This window comes from Podarcis bocagei (assembly GCF_964188305.1).
Source record: "Podarcis bocagei genome assembly, chromosome: 6".
NCBI lineage: Eukaryota > Metazoa > Chordata > Lepidosauria > Squamata > Lacertidae > Podarcis > Podarcis bocagei.
The window spans coordinates 60,287,839-60,314,101 of record NC_138130.1 but is presented as its reverse complement, the minus strand read 5'-3'; the positions used below and the strand labels follow the sequence as shown (position 1 = coordinate 60,314,101).

The 26,263-nt window shown below is 42.1% G+C and overlaps 1 long non-coding RNA gene across 1 annotated transcript; it reads right to left on the bottom strand.

The window, feature by feature from the left end:
* Nucleotides 1–635: 635 nt before the first annotated feature.
* On the bottom strand, nt 636–25,268 carry LOC308590054. Its single transcript, XR_014009644.1, has 4 exons — nt 24,808–25,268; nt 4,833–5,030; nt 2,311–2,420; nt 636–2,109 (listed from the first exon to the last, which is right to left on the bottom strand). It is a non-coding gene; the product is annotated as an uncharacterized lncRNA (long non-coding RNA).
* Between the last annotated feature and the right edge of the window lie 995 nt (nt 25,269–26,263).

Here is a 26,263-nt window from a genome sequence, read left to right as displayed (position 1 = left end):
TTAGGCCTGGGGCAAGAGTTTTGTTAGAATAAAGTTATAAAACAAAAAAGCAGCTGGTCCCTGGTCAGTTTAGCCCTCTGAGGTCCAGGGCAAGTGTATCCTGCTGCCCACTCCCATACATGGTCCATTTAATTTGGAACTTCAGCTGTCTTTAGAGCACTGTGGAAAAAACCATGTATTGCTTGTTGTATGTCCAACACCACTAAGGCAGCCAAATTCTCCAACATACAAGTGTCCACATCCTCTGCATTTCAACTTCCACATTTTAACAAGGGCACCTGTGTCCTGCTCCAAATCTAACCAAAGTTTGTCCTCAACAGCTTCCTCCATGACTTTGACTTCAAGGAGAAACGTTTGCTGGAAGTATCAACAATTTAAATAAACAGATGTATCTGCCAAAGGTCCCCAGGACAGCTTACCTTTCAGCAGGCAGTTAAGTGCCATCTTTTTAAATGGATTTTAACTGCTACTGTATTTATACTGCTTTTGAATTGTTGTTGTAGCCTTTGGTTTGACTCTCATTTAACTTATTTATACGTATCACTGGCTGCCTTGAATATCTTTTTTATGAAAAGTCTAGATGAAAATGTTATAAATCAATGCAACAATTGGCGTAACTATTTTCATACCTTTCATACATTTGTCTGCATTTTCTGGCCAAGAAGATGTGGCCTATTAAAGTTTAAAATGCCACTACACATTTGGGGGACGGAACTGGTGACAATAAATATACACTGCAGTCCCATGGTTTCTTTAAGTTAGTTGATTTGTTTATCTGGGCAATTTTTCAGCTTGAGTCCTGAAATAAACAAGACCCCACAAAGGAGACGCTTCCAGATAATTTTATTTTTGCTTGTTATGCCTAAGGTTTTGAGTATTAATGCATGTTAAGCATTAATGCTGCACACATAAGCACAGTTACTTGAAAGCTCATCATATTAAAATTAGTGAGAAAATATGGTTAGGATAGCCAAAGCCTCCTCCCTTTTGCCTGGCTAGAACTTGTCTTTGAATTGTGAAAGTGACTTTTGCCTAATTGGGGTGAGGGTGTGTGTAGAAATTTCTGGTTTGTGCAGCTGAAAGGTGGCCTTATGTACAAAAGAAAGAGGCACATGGAGCCCCATGCCCCCTTTTACCTTTGGCCCTGTCCATCACCACAGAAACATAAAGCAACACATAGGCTAATACAGTGGTACCTCTAGATGCGAACGGGATCTGTTCCGGAGCCCCGTTCACATCTAGCAGCAAACATAACCAGCTACGGCATGTCTGCGCAAGCGCTTTTCGCCACTTCTGTGCATGCATGTGACGTCATTTTGAGCGTCTGTGCATGCGCAAGTGGCGAAACCTGGAAGTAATGTGCTCCATTACTTCCAGGTTGCCGCGGAGCGCAATTTGAACATGCTCATCCCAAAGCACATACAACCCGAGGTATGACTGTAGTATACTAACAATATTTATATAACACTATCAAACTGTTTCTTAATTCACAATCAGAAAACATACAATATGTACATGGAGTCACGAACTAATAAGAGTGAAGTAGATATTCCATGAAAGGAAATGATCAGATTAGTATTTGACCGCAAAGAATCACTGAATTTTGAGGCTAAACGCCTTCCAAAGTTAATACAGAATTTTGCCAAAAGTGAGGGGGAGCGAGATGGTGCTATAAACACAGCAACACAGAAGAATGATGGTAGGTGCTCCAAACACAGCAACAGGGTGCTCCAAACGCAGCAACAGAACAGTCCTTCCGGAATAATAGACCGTTTCAATAAATGTTCTTCATCAGCAAGTCAAATGTCCACAAAGGTACACCAAATAACCATGAATCAGTTGTCACTCAAAAGTGTAGTAAGCTGAGGAGATATGACCTTTGAACTGAAAAAGGTTCCCATGTTTGACTCATTTTGGAGAGTCGCACCTTTCTTGCTCCTGCTGTGATCTTGTCTCTTTTGTGAGGTTAATTTGTTGGAAGCCGGCAGATACCATATCTTAGGTTGGGACCATCCTTTGGATATGCTTGCTTTTCATTTCATTGCAGTCGTCTGATCCTATGAAGCCAATTGCCCACCTGTTCCTTCCTGTCAGGTTCCATGGCATTTGCTTGAACAGGCAATAAGGGAGAGAAATGAAGCATGGAATTAATAAACAGGAGATGCATGTTTATTGAAGAAATTTTAATATAGCACCACTAAGCAGACATACACAATGACTGGGCATGGCAATATGCTGAACAAGCACCTAAAGGACACCAGTAAATGAAAGGAAACTGAAAGGTCACTAGAGGTCATTATTTTCACATACCTTTGAATAATGAGAGCCTCACACATCCGCCAGAGGAGAACAAAATGTCACATTCTCTAGCTAAAGGTCAGCGCCGGTCATAGGTCAGCAAAGTGAGGCCAGGAAACAACCTAAGAGGTTAGGATGAGTGCACAAAGAAAGGGCAAAAAAAGTCAATGAAAGCATGCAGCTGTTTTGAGATGAAACAACTGAGGCAACCTTTATGCTGACACAGGCTAAAAACTAATGCCTCTCTGCCTTTGCTGACTTTTTTTATTTAAAAAAATATTCTGGCAGTTTTATAGGGCATTGGCATTAATGTACACAATCCTGAATTAGCTTTTTGAATTGCAACAGTTTGGAAGTTCAGTGCAGTCATTTGCAAAAAGTCAAAACCGTGACATTTTTATTTCAAATTATTTATGTCACAAGCGACTTCTTCCAGCGCATTCAAATTTCAGCCTCAGCCAGTATCTCTACCAAGTGTGATAACAATCTGAAACAAATCTAAGTGACAGTCAACATTGCTCTCTGGTTTGGGACTCCCTGTATTTACTATTTTGAAAATGGAATAAAATAAGTATGCACAGATGTGGGTTAGTGCAATTCTATGCATTTCTCTACAGACGTAAAGTTCCACTGAGTTCAATGGGGTTGACTCGCAGGTAAGTGGGCATAAGATTGCAGCTGGGCAGGGCAATCCAACCCCCTGATCTACTGTTCTGAAGGGGTTTAGATGGGGCAGAGGTACTCTCCACATAGTGATATCCAGCTCCATTGGACTCCACAGCTGGCAGGGAGGCCCTTCTGCATTCACAGGGTCTCAATGTGGGTGGGTGGAAGCATCCTGCCAAATGGGATGTTTACAGGGCTGGGACTGGGCCAGCACTGAATCCGCTGGATCCTGTGCTAACTCTGCTTCCATCAAATGATGGCAATGGGCCTAATCTGTGACTCTTCACTGTGCCAGTCCTGATAAAGGGAGATGAACTATGTATAGTGAGAACCTAAGTTTTTTAACTGTTGCCCAAACTACTATGTCAATAAGGGTGTATTTTGTTTGCTTTTTGGTTACAAGGCAATACATAAATATTGTAAAGAAACACACACACATGTCTAACCTAGGTTTAACTCTAGTGAAGTATAAATCAAGTTGGAAGCAAAGTACTAAAGATAACATTTTGATGGAGCATCAAAACCTAAGCATCAAGCAATTGCAGGAACACCAAATGGGACATAATTGTTTTTGAGGATGGGAGAATTGGCCTTAAAACAGTGTCTGATGAAGAATTGTGTGGATAATCCCACAAGTCCAGTGGAAATTGTGATTCCCCCACTGACAGCCATCCTCGCTCTCCATTGCAACCTTTCACCAGACAGGAACATTCACATGGGAAGGAAGTAATATGACATGGGAATTTGCAATGCAGGCATGATAGCTACCGCTGAAAAGCAGGGGTGATCAATCCCCTAACTTGTGCAAACCTTTCGGTACAGAATGGAACTCCCTAAACTGTGCAATAATCCTAATTGGAATCCTGAAAAACATTGTTTTTAAAAATGGATTCCAGTTTTGCCAGCCTCCCTTGATAATTCCTTGATCTTATCTATGTGTGATGTTGGTCATATGTGAATCTATAGCATGATGCATGAAAGCCTGCTGATCGGGGCTTTAAAAAGTTTTATGTGCTTTTATTTTTAATCTAAAGATTTCATACACACCCTTCCTTATAGGTTATTCATGTTATATTCATGTTATTAACTGTGTTGGTTGAATTTGTCCCTGAGTGAATGAAACTAGTTCAACAACAAAAGCTCTGAAAGAGACTTTGCTCTCAATTGACAGACTTCTAATAACAAAGAACCTGTCCTGCTGATTTTATTCCTGGGGTGTCTGCTACGCTGCTGAGATGAAAACAGGCTTCACAAATCCCATAAGATAAACAAAGGCATGTGAAGGGCACATCCTGGGAGCAGCACAGTCACTGTGACTATGAGGAAATCTGCTCACAAGCCAACCACCAGTTGTCAAACCATGGAAGAAATGGGGAACATTTGCTCTGTGACAAGCTGAACATCTCCATACCAACCTCTAGAGGTTCTCTGATAGCTACTTTTTCTGGTTTTCTACTCATTGCCCGCATGACCTCAAAAGGCAGTATACTGGTAAAAGGTTAAGGTATATTTATTCAGATAAAACAATAAGAAGATTCATAGAATAACAAGCCAGTTAAAGAAGTGAGGGCAGGTGAGGTTTGAGGGCAGTGTCCTTTGTGTCCCCCTGGGCATGTGAGCACCAACATTCTGTGGCTCCTCAGCCAATAGGATTAGGGAAATTTCCCTCTCCCTAGGTGAGCCCTGGGCCTTTGAGCTGAACATGTGCCCTAGGTGTTGCTGTCAAGAGTTCACCCACTTGCCCATATCTGATTCGAAAGGCACCCTGAAATACCTCCCAAAACCCCAGGCTTTGGGTAATCACTCTGCAGTGTCCCCAACCCAAAACTGCCTCAGTGTGACATTTACTTCCTTACTTACTTACTTACCTCTTTTTCTTTAAGGTGTTTTTGTTAGGATGAGGTAGGTTGGATTGAGAGGTGGTCACTGGCCCAACATCACCAACCGAGAGGCAGTTCAGTCCCCTTCTGATTGGCCACCCCTGTCCATGGGACTCCAATTCCTCCTCCTCTGGGAGAAACCAAATCAAATCTCTTCCAAGTTGGGCTGGGGCAACCTCACCCCTGCTAAAAGGGGGGATACCATTCTTATATTGAGTAATATGAAAGCATAGGCAGTTTAAAAACAATTCTATGGGTAAGGGAATGCCATCCCAAGCCTCCTATCCTGCTGCCCCACTGATCAAACATAGAAGGGCTTGGAGTTTGACTCTTCCTGTTAGAGCTGAATTGGCCATCCACCTCATTATCTGTTTTGCTTTGATAATATTTTTTATTATTACGGTGGTGGTGGTGGTGGTGGTGGTGGTAAAGCATTCTCCCTGCCCCACCCCCAGCAGCCCTCCACTGTGGTATATATATATATGTGTGTGTGTGTGTGTGTGTGTGTGTGTGTGTGTGTATGAATTCCATCATTAAAACATTTCAGTTTGATACACATGAAGGAACTCTCTTCTTGCTCCTCTGCCATCCTCTTCACAGACCACTTTGCTGTCCATGGAGCCCCTTCTCCTTGGAACTCTTCCTTGCCCTGTAAATGAACTCTCATGGGAGTTTATTCCCGTTCAAAGAAGTCAATACTTATTTTGGTCCCTGGTGTAATGGCAATACTTTCCCTGTTTAATGCACCTATAAAGCAAACCTAGAAGCCATTAAGTAGGAGATAGTTGCAAGCTGATAAATAATTGGTAGACTTGTATCTTACAGATTAAAGGGTTTATTATGACCTCAGCTTCTACGGCTAATGATTGGGTTTATCAGATGCAAGGCTGTGCTCAAACTACAGGAAGGCCAGAGGGTGTTCCACCCTATACTATGATCACTTGTTTTATTTTAAATGTATAGGGCCAACTATCAGGGTCTTCATTTGGTGCCCTGGTTCTTATTGTGAGATGTTCCTGAATAAGTCCCATCTCTGCCTCTTACTCCAAAAATTGTAGAGGGTCCTTTTTGCTCTTTGGGCAGAGTCAAGAAGTCTAGGTCATCACTGGGGCTGTCCTGACTGCAAGACCTGCACATTAAAGTGGGTTCATTGGGCTACCTTCAAGTCTTCTTCTTCTATAACTGTACCTTCTTTTCTTCTCCAGTAAGGCACCTCAATCCATCTTCCTCAGTCTCTGGTCTCAGCTCATAAAATCCAGGTGTCTTGTTCATTCTCCCCTTGAAGGGGTTGGTGGCTCTGAGAATACTAGCCAGCCATGCCCCGTTCTCCTGACAGTGTCCCAGTCATCTATCCTGCCTCTTGTCTCTCTGACTATGTAGGGGAAGCTCTGCTTTGTGACACTCATTGTCTCCTCTGAAATTTACATAGCTATAGAGGCGGGGACAAGTACCCAGCCTTTGTTGTAATGCTTTCAGCCATGTTGACTTTCAGTTGAGCCAGCTGGGGCATGGAGCACTTGTCTTCAACCTCCCATATTCATATAAAGTGTGGGGGGGATCAAACATATCCACCTCCCAGAACTACACTTGTCCCTGTGACCACAAAAGCCCATTTCCAAACAGGCAACAGCTAATAGAATTGATGTGCTATGTGTCTTAATGAACTGGGAAATGACAGACAATGGCCATTGTGATCCAAGGGCTTAATTCAGTTCTATCATGGAAATCACTGATGTCAGGACTTTTTGGAGGGATTGCTTTGGAAAATTGCACTTTAGCTAAAATAGGCTACAATTGCCAGTAATGTATTGATTTGTGATGTCAGTGGTTCTGTCTACTGGAAGTGCAGGAGGAGGGAGGGGGGGAAAAAACATGCCATTTTGTTTTTACTGTTGAAAGAAAATATTAGGAATTTAAACAAGTTCCCTTTCCATCCCAATGAGTTTACCAAACAATTAATCAGAGGTCCTTTTAAATTAGTAGAGTTAAACACATGGGTGTTTCATCAAAGAGGGAGCTGTTCCATCATAAACAACTTTGAGCATTTAAGGAGACAAGGAGGAGGTTAGAAAACACATCTCAATGGGACGTATTCATGAAGGTTCTACCTCTCTACTCAATAGAGTAGCTTGTTATAGAGATTTACATTCAACATTAGCATTTTCATAAGGATCCTAGAACCTTCGATACTTCCAAATACGTGCATTTGCAATGGCACTTTTCATTTCTAAACAGTAAAGTACGCAGTAAAGGAACATAGGAAGCTGCCTTATACCGAGTCAGACCATTGGTCCACCTAGCTTGCTGTTAACTATCCTGACTGGCAGGAGTCTTTTCCAACCCTACCTAGAGATGCCAGGAATGAAACTGGCATGCCAACCATGACCGCTGCCTCTTCTAATTTAGGTCACTTGACTTTTATCTTAACATTGTGATCATTGGCTTTCCTGTGTTACTATCTCCCTTATGTTATCTGTGATGGCATATGTAAATTAACAAGTTCTGTTTTCTCTAAAGCTGGTTACTGGTATATTATTTGTGCCACTGGGATAGTAACTGAGTAGCAGAAAATGAACATCTACACAGCAACTCTTGTGCAAATAAAGAATGTGAAAAGCCACAGGTCCAGGGGTGGATTACCATATTTCTGTACTGTGACAGTTTCATTTCCCCTACAAACAGACTCTGTTTTGTCCTGTCTATGGGTTGAATTTTTAGGGAAAATCCACCCACTTTAAAAACGTCCAAAAACGCTTTGCCATATTCATTCTTTCTTTTTTTACTGGAGACAGGGGTGCAGATAAGGATCCATTTTCCCTGCCCCCATTTTACTATCATCTGGCTTAAGATGGTCTCATGAAGGGATTCTAAGAGGAAAGCAGGCCTCAGTGTCATCTGGACAAATGGCCCTCTAGTCTCTGCTCACTTGGGTTTGCTTTGCTGCAGGAGCAGCTTCCCAACAGGGCAATAGCCTTGTGGCAGTGGAGTGGCAGCCAGTTTGGGACTTTGCGGGTACACCAGCAGAGCCAATTGGTTGCTTCTGGCTGTGCATCTGTGCAGCTTTGACTTCTCCACTGCCTAGCCCCTCCCCTTACTGGTGAGAAGCAGCAATGCTGCTGTCAGGAGGTTATTGAGGTGACTCTGCCCCACCAGCTGCTCTTTCGATATTGTGAAATGGGGAAGAGGGCCTAAGTGAGCTGAATGTTCTTGTCATGGTTTATGAGGCAGTCGGGAAAGGAAGGGGAAGAAGGGTGTTTAGGGGATGGGAAAGGGGGAAATGGGATTGGGGGGCAAAATAGTTAGGGGGATTGGTCACATGGGTCACCAGGTGGAGGGGCGAACCAAAAAGTTTTCCTGGCTATGCTGTGCATCCTTTCCTTTACATGGTGATCTGAAATGGTGCTTATGAACAGCATGAACACACTTGGGGACATGCCACAGTGCCACCTCTGACTATGGAACTCATGGTGTGAGGTGCTGTGGCATTGTTCTGTGAGTCGTAGCACAGGGAGCTGTCCTGGTTGTGCCTCCTTGTTATTAAGCATCTCCATGTCTGCATGGCATGTGAATACCATTGCACTACATCCCCTGATTAAAAGCCCTTTGGAATAATTCCAGGGCTCTAAGACTGTAGCTCCTCCTACCACCCCTGCTTTCAGATTATATTTCCCCCTGCCTTCCAGGATTGGTCACTTCTACTATATGCTGACCATGCACTACTGTAGCACCAGCAAACCTCCTGCCTATCCTCATGCATAATTGCCACGTATAGGATTGCTCAGCCAAAGTCAATACAACACAATGATCTTTATCCAAAGATCCTGAAAGAATTATCTTGGCAAAGGCCAAAAACCCTTGCTATCAATAGTGCTTTTCTTTTAAAAAAGAAAAAGTTAAGTTATTGGAGAAATGATAAAACAAAATATTTGTTACTCTCCTTCAATGTGGATTTATTGAGGTTAAACCATGCCAGCTCAACCTAGTTTCCTTCTTTGATCAAGGACTGAATTAGTAAACAAGAAAACCCCAGCCGATATATCTTTTGCGAGGCTTTTGATGTATTGTTCTATATGACAGCCTCATAAGGGTACTTGAGAAACCCTTACTACAAGGAATTACCATTAAACGAGTACTCAATTGAAAAACTACACTCAAGGGGTAATTAATGGATCAGCATCAAATTTGGAAGGTATTTCCAGCTCAGTGCTGGGTCTAGCGCTGCTCTGCATTTCAATTAATGATTTGAAAGAAGGCATGTACTAGACACAAAGTGTGTGATTTGCAGAAAACTGGAGAAGAAGGGATTGCAAGTGTTTAAGAAGAAAATAAATCAAAATAATCACAGCAAAACAGGTGAGATGGGCTGGTAGTAAGAAAACACATAGCCACATAGAGGTCAGAATCTTCAGCCACATATTGTTCCATCATCTGCAACCGTTCTGTATCTCTAACACATCTCTAACATATTATCTTAGATCATCACCTCCCTTTCCCTCTTATAAATATAATTGTCTGGTTCTCCATTGAGTTCTACATTCAGCTTTTGCCTTGAGAAACACACAAGCAGTCAAGCTATGAAGGTGATGGCTAACCCTTCTTGTTTATCCCCAGCATCTGGTAACTTAGACCGGGGGGGGGCACACTTGTGGCCCTTCAGATGTTGCTGGACTTCAGTGCCCAGTCAGGGATGATGACAGTTAGGGGTCCAGCAGCCTCTGTAGGGTCATATGTTCCCCACCATTGACAAAGGTATACTATACTTTTTTAAACACAGGTATAACCAGCACTATCCAGAAATAGGTGCAGGGATTAAAAGGATTTAAGAAGGCTATTAGGGTGGTTCTCCCTTCCGCATCCCTATTAAGGAGGCTATTAGGGTAGTTGTTGTGCATTTGCCCCACCTAAGAGCCAACTGCATTGGTCCTACTGAGTAATGTAATATTTTATATGAGATGGATTTTACATGTATAATTAAGTATAATTGTCCAGGAAGGGCAATATATATGATCCCTCCCCTTTTGAACCTTGGATCCCATGCTAAAACCCTTTTTGTTCATACTGGCTCACTGGCATCACATTTGTATGCAGTGCTAGATCAGAGTGTCTGTACAGTTAAATTGCTTGGTGCTACGTGATATCAGCTTTATTACGGAGCTCGACCACTTCTACAGAGTTACTTTGGCCCATAAATCACGTCCTGTAGGACAGAGTGACACCTCCCCCCAACGCAGATGGTCAACCATGCCATTAGCCATATTTTCCTAATTACTAAACTATTGGAATGTTTGTGTTTGTTTTGAGGACTTTCTCCAATGAGAAGCCATTGTAAAAGGTGAAGCCTTTCAATATATTCATTAATTAGATGGTTTAATCTAATAGCCTACCATTGTTTTAATAGGTGGCAATCACTTCCTGCTAAATTTTGAAGTGCTCCTTGTAGTGGCTTACACAGAGATCTTAAACCGAGTGGAATGAAGAGACGTGCAATCAGCGAGTTTACAGCTGGTCAGAGAGTCAACATGAGGTCACTGTTTGTCAGACAAATGATGAATTTTTAAGGGTGATGCTTAATACTGCAACCTTTTGACCTTTCCAGAAATCAAGTAGCAGGCGGTCACGAGCTTCAGCAAATAGGTGAAATGGGAAAAGCAGAAAACACAGCTTATTGCTTGACCTGTTTGTTAAGGGCTCTTTGCCTTTGCACAGATGGCACGATAGACGCCAATGGGATTCTTTGCTTTTCAGCTCCTTTCTGTAAATACAGCCAGCTTCATGTTGTGCCCCTCCTAATGAGCTAGAGAAATGCCTCAGAATTATGCAAAAGCCACACCATTTGACCAGGAAACAGTCTGTGAGGTAATGTACAGTAAGCAGAGCAAAGATGTGAGAGGAATGAGACCACATTGACAGGAATAGTGTGATTCAACATTCAGTGACTCAGGGTTTTAGAAAGGGTTCCTGGGGAAAGCAGGCAGTTTCAGTACTCACCTCATGATATTGGACAGCTGCATTGTCTCATCATCAATTCCTAGCCACTGAAGACTGTTTTCTTAGAGCCTTTTAAATACAATCAAAGAAGGACACCTTGCCAGGAAGGAAGCGGGTGGGGTTGGAAGGAACACTGTACCCAGAATGATAAATAGTGTATACAAATGAAAAAGATCCACACATCACATTTACTTATTTCATTTGCTGCTTCTGAAAGAGACGACACTCTAAGGGTGGCCGGTGCTTCAGCCATATTTCAAAAAGTAAAAACCAGGACACCCTGAATGTTGTTGGGCTTTTTTTTTTAACAAAAATTCCAAAAAAGAAAGGAAAACCACAATTCAAAAGAGAAGACAAAAGAGAAAGCATAAAGAAAGAGCTACAGCTTAAGGGTTACACATGATTTGAACATCCAGGACAATCAGGTGCACTTGTATACTAATGCTTCTTTACAAGGAACCACAGGCAAAATGTGTGAGTAGTGGGAATATGATGTTGTGAAGTCATTCTTACCAACCCACATGTTGCCAATGGGGGAACTGAGGCTGAGAGAGTGTGGCTTGCTTGAGGCCATTTACTGATTTTGTAACAAAGGTGAAATATGAACCAAGGACTATCTCAAGGATGGGGAACCTGTGGCCCTTCAGATTTTGCTAGACTCCAACACCCAGCATGGATGATGGAATTCAGGATATCTACAGAGTTCTCACCCCTAGACTACATGATTCACAGCTCAGTCTCTTAGCCACTTCAATGCAGAGAGCTGTCCCACACTTGATTCTGAATCAACAATATTAGAAACAGACCTCAATAATTTAAATGCATGTGGTTAGCCCAGGTTTCTATTAATAGAAGGAGGATAGAATGGCTTCAGTAGGCCATGGGAGTATCTAATATGTCTTTTCCATTCTGATCTCATGAATCCCATTGACCAGCTTCATTTTGTAGCGGGGCCTACCACTGGAGTTTACAAACCACCAGAAGCCTTAGCACAAGTAATATCATATTTGCTTTACTGCCCTAAATGTCAGCACATATTTCTCCGCAATGCTTTTAGGGCAGCTAAAAGTAGCAAAGCACATAAATAAGAGGATATTATATTCTGGGAACAAAGCTGGGGATTCTTTGACCTTACATACAAGATGTGTACTACCATCACACATAAATAGGCTCTCTGTTCTTTTTACAGTTAAGCTTCTTTAAAAAAAAAAATAGTTAAGCAAAGGGAGTCTCTTCTGGAGGCTTGACATGATTCAATTCCCAGAGGGAAGCTAGGGGAACTCTGATGACTTGCTCAGCCTCATGTTCAGATGAACTTGGACTGAAGGAAACAGGCAAGATTTGCGAACGTAATTTTTGCCTGGCTCTGTGCTATTCACCATCTTCTCCAAAAGACTGCTGGAAAGCCTTGACTGAGTCTGCATTTTATCATCATAACCCCAAGCATCCATAGACCAAAGACCCCCAAAGTCAAAAAAAGCAGTATTTAATGCTTATGCTCTAGCCTTGAAGAGACAAAGCCAGCGGAGGTTTCAGCCAAAACGGAATACGCTGAGAAACATGGTGGCAAGATAGATATTGGCTGATGGGAACAAGGCAGGGCAATGACGCCTTTCTCAATCTTTTCCCTTCTTCTTCTTCTTTTATCTTTAATGATAGACTGCCACTTCCTCCTGCCTAGTGGAGTAACATTTTGTTTTCCTGGTGCTAGAAGTATTATTTGCCTAAAGCTTTCCATCTCGCTAGCATTAGAACTACAGTAGCTGTATACGAAAGAGGGACTCAAATCCTAAGTAAACACAGGAAACTACTTTATATCAGCGTAAACTGCTTGTTCATCTAGCCTTGTATAATCTGTTCTGAAAAGGTCCCTAGCAGAGGTCTTTGACATCACCAGCTACCTGACCCTTTTAACTGTAAATGCCAGGGATTGAACCTGGGACCTGAAGGAGCGTCTCCACCCCTATCATTCAGCCCGGACACAGAGGTCCAGTTCCAAGGGCCTTCTGGCAGTTCCCTCACTGCGAGAAGTGAAGTTACAGGGAAACAGGCAGAGGACCTTCTCGGTAGTGGCACCCACCCTGTGGAATGCCCTGCCATCAAATGTCAAGGAAATAAACAACTATCTGACTTTTAGAAGACATCTGAAGGCAGCCCTGTTTAGGGAAGGTTTTTATGTCTGATGTTTTATCGCTTTTTATTATTATTATCATTAATTCTGTTGGGAGCCGCCCAGAGTGGCTGGAGAAACCCAGCCAGATGGGCAGGATATAAATTTATTATTATTATTATTATTATTATTATTATTATTATTATTATTATTATTATTATTATTATTTAATTTGCCCAACCCATGTTGTCAGGAGCTGCCAGAGCTCAAATTGGGAGCCTTTGGGTCTGTTTCATGCTGCTACATGGGGTGAGCCATGGTACTGCACATTGCTGCCTCTTTCTAAGCAACATAGAATACTCAGACTCTAGACTAGGGTTTCCCAAATGTCTGCATTTCCTGAAGCCTTGATGAGCTTATAAAGTTGTCATTGACCCAAACCCAAATTCTTAGAAACATACATGAAATAAACTGAAGAAATATGAGTATATACTCCAAATTCATTAATCATCCTTCACCGTTACTAGGAATTATGAAATGTAAAAAATTAGAAAGTCCAACAGTAAAGCAGCATGGTTTGAAAACAGTGTTGTGATGTGGAATCATCTTATTAAATACAGAGGTGCAAGGAAGATGCATTCTGCAAATGCTCATGTTCTTTATTTCTGAGGTTCATAGTTCCTAACTTAATATTTTGCACTATACTTTGTAAATGTATTTCTATGTCTAGGTCATTTTCTGCCCCCTAGGTCTTTATTCCCATTGATCCCTGGAGGCCAATACTCACCACTCTGAGAAACCATGCTGTAAACTGACCACACTCACCCAGGGTAGGCCTTGGCAGGAAGGACTCACTTTTCCACTTCAGTCTTGCTCAAGCAACAATACATTCCTGAACTTTGTCCTGCTCTTATATCCTTTAGTTTGTTTTCAGTCCAGGCTTGCCCATCATTCTTGACTACTGCCTTCATCCCATGGTCCCTGGTTCCCAACTGACCTTAAGATCCATGTCCAGCCTTGACAAACACTGATATATTACTGCACCATGTGGAGGGCAGGGATTGTAAGGAATTGGCTAGTACTTCAAATCCCGTTATCTTCCTCATTTTTTGCTACTTTTCTTGTTGAAAATGAGAGTAAGAGGCTGATAGAAAAGTCTGGGGCAGGGGAACATCAAATTCTCATGACCCTGCCATTTCAGTATTTGGTTTGGCCTTTCTCTACTTTTTTATGATTTTGATGGGAAAATTCTGATGATCTTGATTTAGTTTGCTCTATGACATTGCTATTTTCTCCTTCAGAGTGATACAGAGATTTGCTCAGCCTGGCTGAAGTTTGATCTTTGGAATTCCAAAACGGATTGTCAGTGATGAGAGAATGCAAGGAGCTCATTGCCAATGCCTCTTGACAGAACAGAGTCAAAGTACAGTCTGATCTCTGATTCATGGTCAGCAAGGACGGCACTTTTCAGTATACTTGCACACACAGTCACTCTAAATTGTAAACTTCATAGGGGGAAAGGGCGTAAAACTCATCCTCCATTAAAGAGCAAAAGGTCTCTGTGTCATTTGATCTAAAGAACACCCTTGACTTGTTCTTATAACTTTCTCAAGGCTGCAGTGAGACAGTTTGAAGAACCTAGATTTCCTTGATTGTAAGGAAATGTCCTTTATTACTTGTGTGACTGTTTTCTCCAAAAGACATCTGGGCAAACACAGTAATGCTATTGATACACAAAAGAAATGGATTTAAACCCCTGATATTTGCCGATGATATTAAGTAGGGTGGGGCACAATGACTTGTGTTGACATTCATAACCAGATTTTAAATGTGTACGTGAAAGTCTGCAGTGGACTGTGCAGATTTAATAGGTCTGTGGGGAGCACACACCACAGCTGTCAGGGCAGCTACTACTAGAAGGCAGGTCCTATGGTTCTCACATACTGGCAGCTGCAGTTCAGTGATAGCATAATGTAGTTAAGAACCGCTACTGTTTGAGTCACATTTTGTTGACTCAAGTAAATACGCAGTGAATGATATCATTTCATTACACGCTATATTTTTAACGAAAGACTTGGTGTATTTTCAGAAATTTCTACAGATGGTGTCAAATCTTTTGACAGAATTTTCATCCCCCCCCCCCCCGGAAGTGCTTGTCAGTTATCAAACCACATGGCACCCCAGGGCTATCTTTTGTCACAAGTAGTGAGCCTGCTCCCAGCACATCGTGGCTACTGCATGTAGAAAAGATAGTAACCATCTTTAGGCATTCAGTTGGGGGATAATGAGTGTATAGGAATCAATGGCAGACTGCACTCAAATCTGAAGAGAGACCCTGTGTTTGATGCTCTCTCTGTCTCCAGACATGCTAGGAAATGGGTGCGAGTCACCCTGCCATATTTTATATATTTCTTTTCTTCTGTACATTCATACCTAAGGCAGCTAACAATACAATACACAACAGAAAATAACCAGTCCACATAACGAATTAGCAGCAACCACTCATAATCAAAGGCTGCAGCAGATGGCTGTCCGGTCTCTCCCGGAGGTCCTCCAGCAAGGTCTCAAAATCACTTATAGAGGAAGGGACTGTGATCTGGAATCATGGTAGCGAAAGCTTCAGACAGAGATGGTGGCAGGACCCAGAGCTGAGCTCCTGTTAAAGATGGCTTCACACTCTTCAAGTTCACCCTGAACTGGGCATGGGGGAGGGGGGGACAGGGCTAGCCACTATGGAATAGGAACAACTGATCATATCCAATGAAAGGGAAAGGGTGCAGTTGGTTTAACATGTGAGGGAGCTCTGAGTGTCCCATTTCTACAGAGGTAGATTGTGCCAAACACAAATGGACCAGAAGTTGGTCTTGCAGGAGTAAAGGGGTAGGTCTCTGTGCAGTTTAGATGGTGCACACATGTATCTCATTGTATATACACATGTGCATGTCTTTTAAAACAAGACATTTGTAAAAGTTGATACTTATTTCCTAGCCAGATTCTAAGGCTTACAATAGATAAAGCAGTAGATAAAGTCTGTTGGCATGTATTCATCCAAAAGGCATTCCACAAGCTGCTTAAACGTGGAAAGAAAACATTCTGAAGTTGTTCAACAGAGTTGTGCACAAGTAGATGCTAGAAGCAGTAAATACCTGTCTTAACTTTCCCTGCCAAAAACCTCAAGGGCTGGAAATGTTGACAAGAATCTGACAGATATGATTCTGACACATCATTACAGAATCACTGATCCAGTGTGTTTGCATACCTCCATTCCACAGACATGCCCACCCGAAGACACCAAAACCTGCATATATATATATATATATATATATATATATATATATATATATATATGCTTTCGTAGATTTTCACGGGTACAGGAATGCAGGTTTTGGTGTCTTCGGGTGTCTTCCCGTGTAAGAGTTGGGGTGTCTAGGCGACGTTTCGACGAGGTCTCACTCGTCATCTTCAGGCTGGTGCTTTCGGCTTCTTGTTACTGGAACAGAGCAGGATCTCAGTGTTTGAGTTCCTATAAACTTCCTCTCTTTACCAACACATGAAAGAAACAGGACACGAAATTAATTTTTCAGATTCCAAATTGCTCTTTAACACGGAACACCACCACAAGAGAATAATCATGGAAGCCATCGAGATAGAGAAACACCCTCACAACATGAACAAGCGTGACGATACGTCCCGCCTGCCAGACATCTGGAAAATAGCCCTCCCCACAAAAACCGACACCAGAACCAGAGGCACACAGAACGCCATCTCCAATCAACCACACCAGACCCAAACCCAGACCCTCTCCACAGATAAATTACAGACACCATCCAGTAGCCAAACCATAGTGGCACCTCCGGATGCTGCACCCCCCTGCAATCCCTACACAGATCTGGCTGGCACAGGGCACAAAACCACAGCTCGCCCCTATACACGAAGCCAAGCCAGAGCACAACTAAGTGCAGTACAGCCATCTTCTCAGAAAAAACTCTTCACAAGCTCAAGAGGTCAAGACACGAAAGCTTCAGCAACTAATCCACACCTAATGACCCTCCTAAGTGGTACTCAGAATATCACTCAAGAAATCACTCAAGATATCCCTCAAGTAATTAATGAACAAAAGAAGAAAAGACACACTAACCTGGGAACTTCCTCTCTGCCCAGAACGTTGGAGGCTATACACCACACCCCCTCAACAGTATTTATAGGAACTCAAACACTGAGATCCTGCTCTGTTCCAGTAACAAGAAGCCGAAAGCACCAGCCTGAAGATGACGAGTGAGACCTCGTCGAAACGTCGCCTAGACACCCCAACTCTTACACGGGAAGACACCCGAAGACACCAAAACCTGCATTCCTGTACCCGTGAAAATCTACGAAAGCAAATATCTCACCTCTACGGGGAGGAAACCTTCCAGCTGACAAGAACCTACGAGAAACTAGAAATCCGAAGAGCCACCATCTTATGTGATCTCTTGTTCCTACGCAACTGCCGAGACAACAACTTAATTCCCACATGCTTCCAACTTAAATTCCACTCTAAAACCCCAGCTACCGAAAGGATCCTGAAACGAACTGAACTATCCCTAATCAGAAACGAACTACATAAGAAAAGATACCTACTAAACCAAACCAACAAAGATCTGCTCACTCTTCACCTCAAACTTTGTAACAAAATCCACCCTGCACTCTGGGACAAATGCAAACAACTAGCCGTTTGGAGAGCTGAAACGGAGTCCGCACATAAGACAGACACACACACCAACAAACTCCACAAACTAGAGAAACGCCAGAAGCCCAGCCACCCTCCACAACAACCCATGAAACAAACAGTACATAACATATCAGACAGGATCCTCACCTCAACTGAAACCAAAGTACTCTCCAAAGGTTTCAACTTTGCAGTCGCCCCGAGACGCATCCCCACGGAAAACATCATATGCGGAGTCGAAGCTAGCCTAACCAAAATCAACCCAGATGAAGCCAATAAAATCAGACTTGAAGTCACCAACATCCTCTGCTCCAGCAAACCACCCAGAAGCAATTTACACAAAGAAGAACAGAAAGCACTCACCAACCTGAGGAAAGACAACAACATAATCATTCTCCCAGCAGACAAAGGTAATGCCACTGTTGTGATGAACACATCGGACTACCAAGCAAAACTATCAAATCTACTCCAAGACCCTACCTACCAACCTATAAAAACAGATCCCACCACCTATCTGGAAAAAACCACCAAATCCAAAATAAAAGCCTCTCCTATCAGTGAAGAAATCCAGCTAAGAATCATCCCCAGAGAAAAATCATCCAGATGCCCCAAACTCTACGGTCTCCCCAAGATACACAAAGAAGGAACACCACTCAGACCAATAGTCAGCTCCATAGGCTCACCTCTACAAAATCTCGCTAAATTTCTCGCTAAGCAACTTCAGCCCTATGCAGAATCTATCGCTTCACACGTTACAAACTCCTTCCAGTTCATAGAAACAATAAAGAAGCAAAACCTACATCCCGACGACCTACTTGTGAGCTTCGATGTTGTATCTCTCTTCACACAAGTGCCCATTAATGAAGCCTTGACAGCCATTCAAAACAAATACAATCCCCCCGAATACATCCTGGACCTGACCAACCACTGCCTAACCAACACGTACTTCATCCACAATGGACAAAGATACAAACAGATAGAAGGAGCACCTATGGGATCACCCCTCTCACCGGTCATCGCAAATCTGTACATGGAACACTTTGAAACCAATGCTTTAGACAAGTCAGAACACAAACCCAAACTTTGGCTCAGGTATGTTGACGACACCTTTGTAATTTGGCCACACGGGAAGAAAAAACTAGATAGCTTCCTCACACATCTCAACAGCCTACACCCCAAAATACAATTCACTATGGAAATAGAAGCCAACAACCAACTTCCCTTCCTTGACGTCCTAATCTACAAAAAACCTGATGGCTCCCTAGGACACACTATCTACCGGAAAAAAACACACACCAACCGCTACTTACATGCACAATCACACCACCACCCTGCACAAATAAACTCCGTAGCCAAGACTCTCATCTCCAGAACCAAACGCCTGGCTGACAAAGACCACTTGACAACTGAGTTACAGAATCTTTCAAATGTGTTAATCGCCAACGGATACCAGCAAAACAGGGTTACGAAGCTAATCCAAAAAGAAACACCCCCCAAAAACCAAGACACAGAAGAAAACAATGGCATGGCCCTCCTTCCTTATATCAAGGGCACTACAGATAAAATTAGCAAAATCCTCCATAAACACAATATCAAAACAGCCTTTTGCACCAACCAAAAAATAGCCAATATCCTCAGAAACCCCAAAGATAAAATCCAGTTAGAAAACCAAGGGGTCTATGAAATACCCTGCAAAGTCTGCCCAGCCACGTACATTGGACAAACAAACAGACGAATAAATGCACGTATCGCAGAACACAAGAATGCCGTCAAAAAAGAAGAAAAAACTTCCTCTCTTTACCAACACATGAAAGAAACAGGACACGAAATTAATTTTTCAGATTCCAAATTGCTCTTTAACATGGAACACCACCACAAGAGAATAATCATGGAAGCCATCGAGATAGAGAAACACCCTCACAACATGAACAAGCGTGACGATACGTCCCGCCTGCCAGACATCTGGAAAATAGCCCTCCCCACAAAAACCGACACCAGAACCAGAGGCACACAGAACGCCATCTCCAATCAACCACACCAGACCCAAACCCAGACCCTCTCCACAGATAAATTACAGACACCATCCAGTAGCCAAACCATAGTGGCACCTCCGGATGCTGCACCCCCCTGCAATCCCTACACAGATCTGGCTGGCACAGGGCACAAAACCACAGCTCGCCCCTATACACGAAGCCAAGCCAGAGCACAACCAAGTGCAGTACAGCCATCTTCTCAGAAAAACTCTTCACAAGCTCAAGAGGTCAAGACACGAAAGCTTTAGCAACTAATCCACACCTAATGACCCTCCTAAGTGGTACTCAGAATATCACTCAAGAAATCACTCAAGATATCCCTCAAGTAATTAATGAACAAAAGAAGAAAAGACACACTAACCTGGGAACTTCCTCTCTGCCCAGAACGTTGGAGGCTATACACCACACCCCCTCAACAGTATTTATAGGAACTCAAACACTGAGATCCTGCTCTGTTCCAGTAACAAGAAGCCGAAAGCACCAGCCTGAAGATGACGAGTGAGACCTCGTCGAAACGTCGCCTAGACACCCCAACTCTTACACGGGAAGACACCCGAAGACACCAAAACCTGCAAATTTTATATATATATATATATATATATATATATATATATATATATATATATATATATATATATAAATGTGGTTGGTTTTAACATGTGCATGATTACAAAACAACATAGACATTGTCAGTGGGAAGGCAGTTTAGACATTTAAATAAATAAATTAAATGAGCTTTCTAGGCAATCTGCCTGTCAGACTACCCAGAAACAGGCTGTCTCCGAACTCCCTCATTAGCCTCAGAAAATGTGTGAGGCGATGTGAGGAAGCTACCTTCAATTGCTGCCGCATTCAAGCATTGCCCTGCTTGCCCTTTAGCTGTGGCTGAATGTGAACGGCACGCAAATGCCCGAGTGAGAGACTCATGTCTCTTTCCCACCCACCCCTAGCCCAATTCAAATAGAAGGTGCAAAGGCGATACAAGGCTCCACTCTCTGGATTCAGCCAAGAGGGTTAGAAATGAAATGAGGCCGCATTTTCAAAATCCCTGTCTAATTCAGAACTAGCTAACCTGGAACTACTACTGGTGCATCTCGCCATAGAGATACTAACATGGTTTGAAAGCACTGCTCCTAACACAAATAGTGTGTGAAGGGATACATTACTGATATTAAATTATCAGGAGTACCTGCCCCCAGCAAGAGATTAAGGTTTTTGATTAAAGTTACAGCACAGATTTTGCCTGAAGCAAAATCCAAGGGATCACCTCAGGTTAAATATTAGCCAAAATTCTGAGGGAATATTGATAGAATATATGAAACTGCAGCAGCTCTCCAGGTGACTAAAAAAAACCCCTAGATTGGTTTGTCTTTATATAGCCTCAATATTTGGATTTTACAAGTATTAGGCTCTAGTACTAGACACACTTACCTTTACAGGGCTTGCTTCTGAGTAGACAAGGCTAGCATTACATTCTGGTTCCACAGAACGGAACCAGGAGTCGAGGAAACAGAAAGACGATTTGGGGAGAATATGGAGGTGGTGGGTTTTGAAGTGGGCTGCGCTTATCACATTGATGAATGCTAGATGGGAATATGGGGTTTTTGAACAAGAGGCCTGACGTTTGAAAAGGGTTACAATACGCAGAGAAAGATGTGCCACAGATTTAATTAGCATCTAATTAAATATAATCCAATTAAATTAACGATGTACCCCAGATTTAATTTGCATCTAAAATAAGAAAATATTATGAACTGCACCTGGGTTATTGGGTCAGGGAATGCTTTTCCAAATGTGTCCATTACCTTTAAGAGTACTGACAAGTCAAGTATACAGGATACTCCTCTTGTTTAGTCCAGTCTGCTCTCCCTAATTAGAAGCCACATTATATTTTCATTGCAGCAATTAACACTGGAAGATGCTGCCAGACAACATTGTAATGATTCAGGACAACCATCCAACTTTGCAGAAGGGTGTTCCAGTATCTCTTTGTTATTGATGAAAGTTCATGTTTCAGCAGAGAACAAATTGCTCCCTGATGCCATTATTCTAGCCTTACACAGAGAACATATTGTGCAGTATGTTATTATCCTAGCAATAAACAAAATTGTAAGGCTCTCCCTTGAATGTGTTTGAAATAAAAGGCAGACAACTAACGGTAGTCATAAACTCATGCATACAACAAGAGCAACATAACCAATGTAGAAAATCACACCCTTTAGCTCAAGGAGCATGGCTTTTCTTTTCTATAACAAGTGGTTTGTGACTGTGAAATCCACCCATTCATTAATCTGGGGAAATGCCCAAGGCCTGCTCCTGAGGCAAATTCATGAAAATGGCAGTCTGGAATAATTCACGGTGCAAGTTTACCCCATCTTGACTTAGTAACAAGAATAATGCTTTGCCATAAGACACATCCTACCCACAGACATTTTCTATCACATTTATAAGACAACTGTATAGGTGTGTGCGCGCACATACACTCACAAACAGGGTCTAAATGGGACCATATCTTATTACCCAACAGTCCTCTGCAAGTTGCTGCTGACAGCACAGTGTGTTTTCAGTAGGCGGTGGTGAACTAAAATATAACATATTTCAGATTAAAACAGGGTGCTTTTGAAATACCTGGTGACACATCAAACATCCAAAAGAGATTGTGGCCAACTTCAGAGCAGTCTGGTGGTATGCTGTACAAAACTGTAAGTAAAATTCAAAGAACTTCATGAACAGTTCTTCACATTCTAGGGCCAGTGCTATTTTTCTAGAAAAAGAGGTGCTGGAACTCACCATGAACACCTCCCTTGTTGTCTTATAATGACAATGGCACCCACCTGAGAGATGCAGGAACTGAACTCCAGCGAGTTTTGATTGAGAAGAATCCCTGCTCAAGGGCATGGGTGAAGAAGCCATGATCTTCCAGATGTTGCCTTCTTCACATGCATCTCAGGGTGATGAGGAAAAGAAAAAGGGATGTTTAACCTTCCCAAGCAATTTACCGTACATCAAAAATAATTTCCTTCTCTAACTGCTGGTTGCCCTACAGGGTGAAGAATAGTTTTATTTTTATCATTACAGGGAAGCAGCCAGAAGACAAAGTTTATCTGGAAAATGGTGTTGGGTAGAGGGCCAAATCCTCCCACATTGCCCCTGATTTCTATTCAGTATTAGATTTGATCCCCATCTCCCCGTCCCTCCCCTGCCTCTTAATGAAAAGCAGGGGCGATGTGCAAGGATTTGCTCCTCTCCACTACACCGTTTTCCAGTTGTATAACCTACCTTCCTTGTAGGCAAGACTCTAAAGCAGGTGTCCTCCCTGACTACTGGCCATGCTTGCTGGGGCTGGTGGGAGTTGGAGTTTGGCAATGTCTCGACTGCCCAAGCTTCCCCACACCTGCTCTAAAGAAGGAGATGTTCTTTTATCTGTGGGAATATTGCTACAATTGTTTATCCAGGACACTGAAAGAAGACAAAATCCTTCTCCAATAGAACAAGGGGAGAAAAGCCATGGGATGATGATCAGCCTTGGGAACACCAAGTATAGTTATCATATAACTATGTCTTTTCCTCAGGCCATCCTGTATTCCTTAATAGCTGTGCCTCATATGCCAAGTGTTCTAGACTGGCCAGAAGGTGCCCTTGAACTCTGATAATGCATCTTGCTTGTCTCAATAGAGGACAGAGAGGTGGGGGGGGGGGTTATGTGCATTAACAAGCTTATTGTACAAAAGGTAACCTTTACATTCATTCATCTGTCCACTTTTGCCTCTGACCTCACCCACCACTGGCATGTGGCCCTTGGATCATTTCCCAGAAGGCAATGGGCCCTCAGACTGAAAAGCATTCTTCACCCCTGAGACAGATGTAGGAAGTTTCTTTGTTCTATAAAAGAAGCATCCATCTATAAAAGAAATCTAAAGTTAAGGAAAAATTTTGTAGGAATTAGTAAAACTGTAACAATAAGAATCCAAGATAGTGTTCCACATATTTAGAAGCAGATAGGTAGCCGTGTTGGTCTGCCATAGTCAAAATAAAAAAATTCCTTCCAGTAGCACCTTAAAGACCAACTAAGTTAGTTCTTGGTATGAGCTTTCATGTGCATGCACACTTCTTCAGATACATATTTAGAAGACTGTTTTCCAAAGGCAAAGACTGCTGGACATAATCTTAGGAACAGACACGGAGAATTACAGGCTGGGGTGGGGGGAGCACCACGGATTAAAGTTTTAACAAGTGGACCAGAAAGAGCAGAGGTCTCCGTCTGGCTAGATTCCAAAGATGGTAGTAAGACACTTTAATTACATGATTGATGTAGGCTTCAAAAGAAAGCACAGAATCCACAATGACCCTAAGGTCACAAGCATTATCTGAAGAATAAAAAGAACCACCACAAATGGAAACTACCAACGATGACACCTGAGACCTCTGCCTCGGTGAACTAATCGATAGCTACTCTGTTTTGTCTATGTTAAGTTTAACAAAATCTGAAGCTATCCATTATTGAATATCACAGAAGCAATTATACAAAACATCAAACTTCTTTGTAAGATCTGCAAGGACCTAAAGGATATGGAAATAACTTTTGCATACAAATGGCTTTGCAGGCAACTGCCTATAATCCAGGACCCATTTATACCGGGGTTTGCTACTTAAAATAAATAGGACTACTTTAGAGTCAATACAATGCAGATTGCCTCTTTCAAGGATAAAACGTTAATTTTGAAGAAATATGTGGTGGCAATAGAAAGAAGACCCTCAAGAAAATATCAAAGGTAAAGTAGAAATCTTGAGAGATGTATCTACTAAAAATTATATACAAATTTGTAGGTATAAAAATTTCAAACCCTGTTTTATATGAAATTCACCACTTACATTTGACATAAAATTCCAGGAATAGTATATACCCTTTCCCCCATGCCATGGTTCTCATCAGAACACATCTCTCCCATGGCTGATTCCCCACCCCAGCCCAGATTCAATCACAATTCCACATATTCTCACTTGGCTATCAAACAGCTCTTTCCTCAGGAGATGCAATTTCTGAAAAGCAAACCTACATATGATTCCAGTCTCAGGGCTGCCACTGAAACATGTAGTCCTCAGAGAATTCTTTTTGTCACCTACCTTCAACACTTAAGCCTCTTCTATTAGTTCTGTGGGTGAGGGAGCTCCATGAGATTAACAGGAAATGGGGTCCCACTGCTTGTCTAGGCAGCCTCCCTAGCTTCCTCCTAAAACACATACATTGAGTGAGGTGATCTAAAGAGTGATTACACTCAAAGATATATTTCCCTTTTCAGGTGTCCATGCTCAACTCATGGGTATTCATTTTAAAGAAATTTCTAGTTTCATGGTTAGGAACAACAATCTGTAGTAGTTTAGTATATTTTTGGCTGGCTTTTCGGAGCCTGCATGGAATTTTCCATGTCTTCAACTCCCTTCTGATTATTTTCAAATGATGAATTTCCATTACATAATGTGATCTCCATGCTCTACACTTCATTACTATGCCACAAACTGTGTCCTGAATATAATCTGTCTGTTTCACCCAAAACAGTGATTCGCCAAAGGCCTGGTGGAATACTGAGCAGGGGTTGGGGGGGGGGGAGCTTCAGATTTAGAGGACCTACAAGAGGGACGAAGTCCCACGCAGAGTCTGGCTACACTGAAAAAAACCCTCAGGAAAATGGGCTAGAAATGACACTCTTCTATTTAAATCTTCCATCAGAAGAAGCAAAACCAACATCAATTTCAGAGAAGTGAGGAAGAGGAAATGCTCACCCCCTGATTGTAAATTGTTTTAACTTATCTTAATATTGCATTTTTATGTTACTGTAACCTAATGATGAAGGGAAATTAGAAATAAATAAAATAAAAGCATAGCTCATATGACTATTGTTTCTTCCTGGTTCCTTAGATAAATCTACTAACAGGTCAGCATTAAGTTGGGCCTGACCTTAGAGATGTTGGCAAACCCCATCATACTCAGATTTGGGAAGACCAACCTCTGTGTCTCCATTGAGAATGACCTCTGTAACCCAAATGGACATAGATCACTTTACTTTGGTGCTCATGTGTTCTCATGTTTTCCAACCTCTTTGAATGTACCATACATAAATAGTCCAGACCTCAAGCCCTGTTATGGCTTTCACTATGAATCTAGTGCTGTTGTCACTAGATAACTTCATCCAAAATAATCTGACATTATTATATTGGGGGGATCTATATTGGCACTTAGGAACTAATCTTAGCCAATTTTAATAAAACAGACATCTTTGCATTATTTACCAGCATCATAGAACATCTATGTCTGAATGTAGAAAAATATGGATGGGTGTTTGACTGTAAGCACCTCCTACTTGATATAACTAATGGTTGGACTTCTGCTATAGGCAAACGTCTTACTAAAAGCCTCACAATGATTATGGGTGTCCACAAGCCAGATGGAAACTCACCTTGGAAGGCTAAGAACAGAAGAGCAGTAATAATATAGCATCCCATAGTTGGGACAATTTCCAAATGAATCTTAGTGACAGCCAAAAAGAGGAGGCCATTTCCAAAAGAACTAACTTGAGAATTA